This window comes from Diabrotica virgifera, chromosome 3, assembly GCF_917563875.1.
Source record: "Diabrotica virgifera virgifera chromosome 3, PGI_DIABVI_V3a".
Classification (NCBI taxonomy): Eukaryota; Metazoa; Arthropoda; class Insecta; order Coleoptera; family Chrysomelidae; genus Diabrotica; species Diabrotica virgifera.
The window spans coordinates 239,178,329-239,187,089 of record NC_065445.1 but is presented as its reverse complement, the minus strand read 5'-3'; positions in this window follow the sequence as shown (position 1 = coordinate 239,187,089).

The window sequence follows — 8,761 nt, the reverse complement described above, 5'->3', positions numbered from 1 at the left end:
TTTTTGAAAAAATTTACTTAAGTCTCAAAGCTAAAACTTTTTTTACTTAAAGTATGGACGTATGTCTTTTGCAGAAAAAAATTACAAACCATTATCGGCTTGCTTTATGCTGTTAAAAAAATGCTGAAAATGGAATTTTATCAGTTTATCTTTTCAAATTTTGAGGTTCATTTAAGGCCTTAACGGTAGTTTTAAATTAAATAATGCTATAAACCATTTTTTTAGAGCATACTTTTCTAAAAATTTTGGTTTTTGATTTATTGTTCTAGGACAAACCTCGGTGAAAATATTGGCTAAAGAGCGAAGTCATGTTTTCCGTGAAAATGATCGATACGCTTTAACAAAAATGGCCGTCATCGGCAAACTAAATTTTTTTAAAATAAAATAAATGGAATTCTGTAGTCTCTATAGCCTGAAGTTTAAGAGGTAGAAAAATAAAAAATATTAAAAATAGTCAAGCAACCAACTTAATTTATATTGGACCACTTGGCATGGATTGACCCCTGTGCTTTACATAGGGTGCACTAATATCCAAGATGTCCGAGATTTTGGTATGTCGGTATTTTGGCGTGTCGTATTAAACGCATCCTGCTATTCTATTTGCTCTTTTACTTGATCGTTTATTTATTTTTCAACGTCTTCATAGCTGGAGTGTGTAATCCCTAGATACTTTATTTACATTACTTGTTCAATAATCTTCATCGAATTTCAGTTATCTTATTGGTTTTTTACTGATTACTACTCTTCTAGTTTTCTGAGTTAAAATCTTCGTATTAAATCTTTTTGGTCTTGTATTAAATCTGTGAAATAGTCTTTAACATTGGAAGCACCAACATTTCTGCATACCTAGAAGCACCGCAGCGGTAAAAATGACGGGTATTAGAATTTCTATTGTCAGCCGTTTTTGAATTCTTTTTTACTTGATAAAAACCTATATTGAGTTAATAACTAATAATAATAGTACATTGTTTACCGGGTAGGAAAAGCTTAACATTCCTGGACGACTGTGAAGATTGCTAAGTCGAGGCGCAAGCCGAGACTTAGCAACACAGAGTCCAGGAATGTGGCTTTTCCTACGAGGTAAACATACTATTTTTCAGCAAATCGTTTAAAATTCGACAGATAGTGATTGATTTAAAAAAAAACGCGATAATTTTATTCCCAAATAAATGGTGCTTTGAAATTCCTAATAAAATTACTTGGGTTACTATGGAAACGTATTGAGGTTGAATTGTCAAACTTGACGTTTATAAATTTAATTGCTTCTCGAAAGTAAAATGATAAGTGATGATGAAATTTCCATTCCTGGGACTCCTCCAGAGCTGGTTGAGGCAGTAAATACTGCTTCATTAGAATTATTGCCAAAGAAATCAAGAGAAAAGTACGAAAATGCATACAGACGTTTTATGGATTATTAATAATTTTCTATCATTTATGTAGAACACTAACAACTGTACGGAAATATCATTTCCTTACAGTAAGAAAATGACATTTCCTTACAGTAAGGAAGTCCTGACTTTTTCTTCAAGAAATTTTGACAGGAATGTCAAAATTTCCTGGCGATTTGCGGAAAAAGACATATTCAATTAATTTTTTCTACAAGCGTGTTCAAAATGCAATTTTTAGCACTCCATACGAGCGTTAAAAATGCTACTTTAAGGCACTAGTGCTTTAAAATTTTTATGGCACTGCAGTTCGTATTGACCGTATAGGCAATTTTGATGTAATGTCAAAAAAATATAAAAATGGAACATCAGTCAAGTTCAAGTAAAATTTTTTGTAGATATTGTCCTGTAATTACGTTTGTAGAAAAAATATTGTATGATATGCGTGTTAAAAAGTACATTTTTAAGGCACTCATGTGAATTGCAGAACTCGCTTCGCTCATTTTGCAAACTTTCACATGCGTGCCTTAAACGTGTACTTTTAACACTTATATCATAAATAACTATAAATGAATCATTTAATTATTTATACCCCAGGCTGTGGGTGAAAAAACGTGATATAATTCAGGAATTTTTGAAACATATCAGGTGTTGTAGAGGACGATGCCAGGAATAACTTCTACTAAAATGTAACCAAAAATATTGTTGCGCTTTTTTTTTCTATTGCGATTTTCATTTGTTAAATTTGCAATTCTTAATGATTTTTAATTTTGCAGCTTAGGATATTGATTCTAGAGAAAAACTTTTTAATAGAATGTTGTAGTAAATTAAAAAACCTACAATTTGAGCTATGGTAAGTTTAATTTCGTTTATTGGTTATTGCAAAACAGCCTGGAAAATGTCCAAAATGGCCGTTTTTTACAATTGCATTATTTATTGTACGAATAATTTTTTTTATTTTTTAAAGCTTTAAAATGAAGATCTTTCAATTCCAAATATAAAAAAAAATTGTAAAGCCAGATTAACGAATTTGTTGCTTAGATATTATAAATTGTTTATCCCAAGAGGTCAAATGTCGAAGGCTATAACTTTTTGAAAAAAAATCGTAGAGAGTTGGTGAAACATCCAGTCTCCTTCTAAAGAGTTATATTTTCATATTCTGATGTAAATAAATGCGTAAACATTTTTAAACCTCTAATTTTTGGGTTTGAAAATAAGGGGGCATATTTCGTTAAAAACATTTAGAGCTAAAGCGGCCCTGTACATCCTATGAGTTTTTAACTTACAGATTATTGTTGCTGAAGATGAAACAAAGATTCATAAAAAAATAAAAAATTTCTACGACCAACTGAAGCAGAGATAATTTTTGGGTTTGAAAATAAGGGGGCAAATTTCGTTATAAACATTTAGAGCTGAAGCGGCCCTGTACATCCTATGAGTTTCTAACTTACAGATTATTGTTGCTGAAGACGAAACGAAGATTTATAAAAAAATAAAAATTTTCTACAACTAACTGAAGCCGAGATAATTGTTTTTTTTTTTTCTTAAATCGTAGTGCCTTTATTTATAACAATTAAGAAATTATTTTACAGTCATTGACTAAAGAAAGACTTATACTATCTTACAATAAAAATTATTATAAAATATAATTACATTTAATTATTAAAAATTATTTTTTAAATCGGTGCCCTAAATTTTTAATAATTAAATGTAATTATATTTTATAATAATTTTTATTTTAAGACAATATAAGTCTTTCTTTAGTCAATGACTGTAAAATAATTTCTTAATTGTTATAAATAAAGGCACTACGACTTAAGAAAAAAAAAACAATTATCTCGGCTTCAGTTGGTAGTAGAAAATTTTAATTTTTTCATAAATCTTCGTTTTGTATTCAGCAATAATAATCTGTAAGTTAGAAACTCATAGGATGTACAGAGCCGTTTGAGCTCTAAATATTTTTAACGAAATTTGCCCCCTTATTTTCAAACCCAAAAATTATCTCGGCTTCAGTTGGTCGTAGAAATTTTTTATTTTTTTGTTATAAATCTTCGTTTCATCTTCAGCAACAATAATCTGTAAGTTAAAAACTCATAGGATGTACAGGGCCGCTTCAGCTCTAAATGTTTATAACGAAATTTGCCCCCTTATTTCAAACAAAAAAATTAGAGGTTTAAAAATGTTTAGGCATTTATTTACATTAGAGTATGAAAATATAACTCTTTATAGAAGGAGATTAGATGTTTCACCAACTCTCTACGATTTTTTTTTTCAAAAAGTTATAGCCTTCGACATTTGACCTCTTGGGATAAACAATTTATAATATCTAAGCAACAAATTCGTTAATCTGGCTTTACAATTTTTTTTATGTTTGGAATTGAAAGATCTTCATTTTAAAGCTTTGAAAAATAAAAAAAAATTATTCGTACAATAAATAATGCAATTGTAAACAACGGCCATTTTGAACCTTCCGCAGGCTGTTTTGCAATAACCAATTAACGAAATTTAACTTACCATAGCTCAAATTGTAGGTTTTTTAATTTACTACAACTTTCTATTAAAGTTTTTCTCTAAAATCAATAGCCTAAGCTGCAAAATTAAAAATCATTAAAAATTGCAAATTTAACAAATGAAAATCGCAATAGAAAAAAAAGCGCACAATATTTTTGGTTACATTTTAGTAGAAGTTATTCCTGGCATCGTCTTTTACAACACCTGATAGGTTTCAAAAATTCCTGAATTATATCCTGAAATCGACCTATTTTTCACCCACAGCCTGGGGTATTAAGCACGATTTATGCAGTATCAAAATTTTTCAATTTTGCTTGTACAAGACCCACACAAATTTTATTTACATTTATGTATATGACAAATTTCACATGTTTTTCACTTTCACCTGCTACGTCTTCTCTGCAGTTTTTTGTGGTGTTGAGTCGTGGACCTTGAACAAAGAATATGTGCAGAAAATTGGAAGCGTTCCAAATGTGGCTATATTGGAGAATAGCCACAAAAAATCGGAGAGTCACAAATGAGGAGGTCCTCAAAAGAATGTAGAAGAACCGAGAGGTACCACCATCAAATCTCGAAAGTTCGAATACTTTTGACACATTATGCGAAATGAATCCAGATACAGTCGACTCGCGTTAATTCAAACCTGCGATAATTCGTGTCTCTCTATAATTCAAAGTTATCACGATTTCCCTAAAAAATCTCTTTATATTTCGAACTAAATTAATAAATTTTTATACACTTGGTAATTCGAACGAAAAATGTTAGCAGCTAACTGCAAATATCACGGTCCTGACAGCTATTTTACTGATTGACAAAGCATGAAGAGGTGTAACACTCATAACTATTCTCAACTGCTTAAAAAAATCCGGTTTCTTAAAAGAAGATCAGGAAGATCTTCCACTACTTATGGATGATGAAGAACCAGCAATAGAACCATTAGTTGACATCAGCGGTTTGAGTTTTTCTGACATTGTTCAAGTGGATGAAGATGTTGCTGTCTCAGGTTCACTAACCGATCGCGAAATTTTATCTGCGACAGATACGAATGAAAAAAGTAACGATGAAGATGAGTACGATACATCAGAACCTTTGGCAGAGGTGTCAGTTAAGGAAGCAATATCCTCATTCGATACCTTACAAACCTTCTGTCTACAAAATGAAAGTGATGAAAAAGCATTTCAGGCACCTTTTCTCTTAAACAAAATTATTGAGCAGTCTGAGCAGCTGCAATGTGCTTTGAAGCAAACCAGTATAATACAATCCTTTCCAAAGATTGATTAATTCACATTAGGAATACATATATGTATGTATGTACACGAAATGGACCTCTAAACTTCTCCTCTAAATGGACCTCTAGATGGACTGTAGCTGTTAGTAAATAATCAACACTTAATAATTCGAAATTTTATTTATTTTCTCTCACCAATTTCGAACCATTTGATATTTCAAACACTCAATAATTCGTAATATTTTAAGAGTCCCTAGAGTTTCGAATTAACGAGAGTCGACTGTATACCCTTCTAGAAGCCATCCTGCAAGAAAAAATATTTGGAAAACGGGGCCCAGGAAGAAGAACATTCTGCGGATAAGGTAAAAATTTCCATGATGGTCGCCAACATTCATCACGGATAGGCAGATGAAAAAAATAATATGCCCAAAAATATTATATGCCTAAGTGAATACATAAATATAAGCTAGTGAAGCTACTAATATAATATAGTTGCTAACCTGGTGTACTAGCGCTATTGCAAAGTAACTCCCATCCTATAGTGTCGATGGAGGAATTCTCTAAACTGCTTCCGCGAATTCCTCTTACCCGGTTGGTAATAATTCCTAAAGAGGTATTGGAGTCAGCATTCTAAGTTGAAGCAGAAGTACTGAGCATATCCTCAATCTCAACTTCATCTTCAGAATCGCTACCCGATGAATGTCCTTGATCAACTTTATCAGGCACATACTCGTCTTCTTCATTATTGGATACATTTTCATCACATAACTCTACTGCATATTCATTATCTGACAAATTTTGTAACCACTCCAATAGTTATTGCTCAGTCAAATATCGACGAGACGTGATAACAGCAGAGAAGAGAAAGATCACAATGAAAAATCAAAATATATATTGAGCACGCACTTGCAAAGAGTATACTCAAATTACCTAATAACAAATGTTTTCGATGCATTTTATACATAAAATAAGTAAAAATTTCCCAGAAAAATAGAACAAAATGTAGAATACCTTGTCATTACTACCCAATTTTTCTAGGTAGACATTAACTATATTAAAAATGTAATTATACTGTAAAAGTACCTGTAAAAGAGAAATTATAATTCTCAAATAAATATTAAAGTCCTAAATTATAAATTTTGTAAAATAAATATGAATGAGTAATAGAGAGGGTCAAAAAGCGAAAGCAGTCAAAATGACTGCTCTGGTACTTCTAGGTAGACATTAACATAGCTTAAAAAGTAATTCCGCTAAGTAGCTGTAAAAGAGAAATTACAATCTTTAAATAGATTTAAATAGATCTAGGAAAAGTCATAAATTATCAAGTTTCTAAAATAACTATGAATGAGTAAAACAAAGTGTCAAAAATAGAAAGCAGTCAAAATGACCGCTCTGGTGCTTCTAGTGTTAAAGGCTATTTTCATTTTGGGTTTCATATTGAATCTTCATATTGCATCGTCTGCGTAACAGGTAATTTTAATTTAATTGTTCTTATAAATAGATTGAATAGCATTGGGCGTGGTGAATCCCCCTGTCTTATTCCATTTCCTCTATCTATAGGTTCCATAAGTCCACCTATTCTGAGTTCAATTGACTGACTGGTTTCTTTTGCAACATCGCAACCTCACAATAATAACACCACCACAGCAACAAAACAAAACTAAGATTTGATTCTTAGTGAAAAAAAGCATTTAGGTTAATGGAGCAGAAATTTAATGCCATTTTATTCTTTTTTTAATTCTGCTTCTTCTAATATTTTTTTTAGAAATTCTTAATTTTTAATGTCTCTATATTTTACTATTCTCAAATAATTCAATAAAATTGTGTTTTTACTAGGAAAGTTTTGGGGTAGTTCTGATTTCTTTCATTATATATGGATTTTGGGCCGCTGAATCCGAATATGAGGTTTGCGGACAAAATTTCTTGTCGAAACATTGAAAAAATCGCGAAAAAAGCGAAAAATTTCAGCTTTTTTCCGCTTTTTTGCTCAAATCTTGAAAACTATTTACTTTTAGTAAATGGTTTGTGAACAGAAAATAAATTACTTAAAATTATCTACAAATATCACTATTTACTTTTTTTTTTCAGACGAACCGTTCGGTCTAAAGTACAAGTTGAAAATTGCCAATTTTTTACGGTCTCGGCAAAACCCACTTTTTACATTCCAAAACTTTATTCTTTATTAGAATGCTGTCATTTGATAAATTTCTCGTAGTTTTCTGTACAAATAATAAATGTTAGTTCATAGGTATGGTATCTCTCTTGTGACAGCTTCCATGAGTCCATTCCGTCCTAAGAGGTCGGGAATGTCTCTGCTTTTCCCTTAGAGCCACAGAAGATCAGGCACAGATGGAGTCACAGTTTTAGTTGGTGTGAACATTTCCTTCGGATCTGTTATCTTGATTTCTGATAAACCTTGAGGTTTTGTCCTTTTAAAATGAATTAGTTGAACAGCTCCCTGACTTCCATAAACCTCAGGCGCGGGTTTCTTTTTATCCGAGGAATGGATTACTTAGAAGCTACGTCGATTATATGTACGTTAAAATCAGCGTTTATCGTACACCTGCTGTGTAAAGCACGGCAGGTCAATTTTCTGCGGATCGCCTGCGAATGCTGACACTTCCAGGCGAACAGTTCCCATATAGGATAAACAAAACCCCAAAGAGGAAACTACATCAACCTATTTTCTTGAGCCGTACTTTTTGTAGAGAAAACGGCTAGCCCTTCAAAGAACTGTGAGACCAACTATTTGGGCCTTACTGCCGCCTCAAGACTTTGAGCAAGCGCGTTGTTTATCTGGAAGTGTCAGCAATCGCAGGCGATCCGCAGAAAATTGACCAGCCGTGCTTTACACAACAGGTGTACGAAAACTCCTCAAAACATGACACTACGATAAGGCCAACTTCGCATCTTGAACACATGTATCTCGATTCGCTTCTTTTTTTCTGGTCTTTTCTGTGGCTACAAACGCTTCACCTTCTAGCAGCTACCTATAAGCGTTGCCACCAGTGCTACAATATAGCATATATCTAAAATATGTGAACAAATATATACGACAATGGGTCCGCATGACCTGTCTTAGGTGCCAACATTTTGAGGCTTTGGGAACAATAATCTAACATTTTCGGACATATTTCTGCGGCATTGGGACACCAATGAGTCTAAAATTTTATAAGCAACGCATATTTTCGGCTTTGGTAAATTGAGACCATAACACCTTGAACGTATATATAAGGCGGCTGGGAATACAGACCCACTTTTTCAAAAACATATATAATATGCAGCGTTGGGACAAAAAGGGTTAACGTACATACAATCGACGGATACCACACTTTTTACGTCATGGGTAGCATTTTTTGTATTGTACCAAAACATGCAATAGCTCCTAACTAATCCATTCCTCGGCTAAAAACTAAACCCGCACCTGAGGTTTATGGAAGTCAGAGAGCTGTACAACTAATACATTTTCAAAGGACAAAACCTCAAGGTTTATCAGAAATCAAGATCCCAAGGGAATTTTAACACCAACTGAAACTGTGACTTCATATCTGTGCCTGATCTTCTGTGGCTCTAAGGGAAAAGCAGAGACATTCTCGGTATATTAGGATGGAATGGATTCATGGAAGCTGTAAGAAGA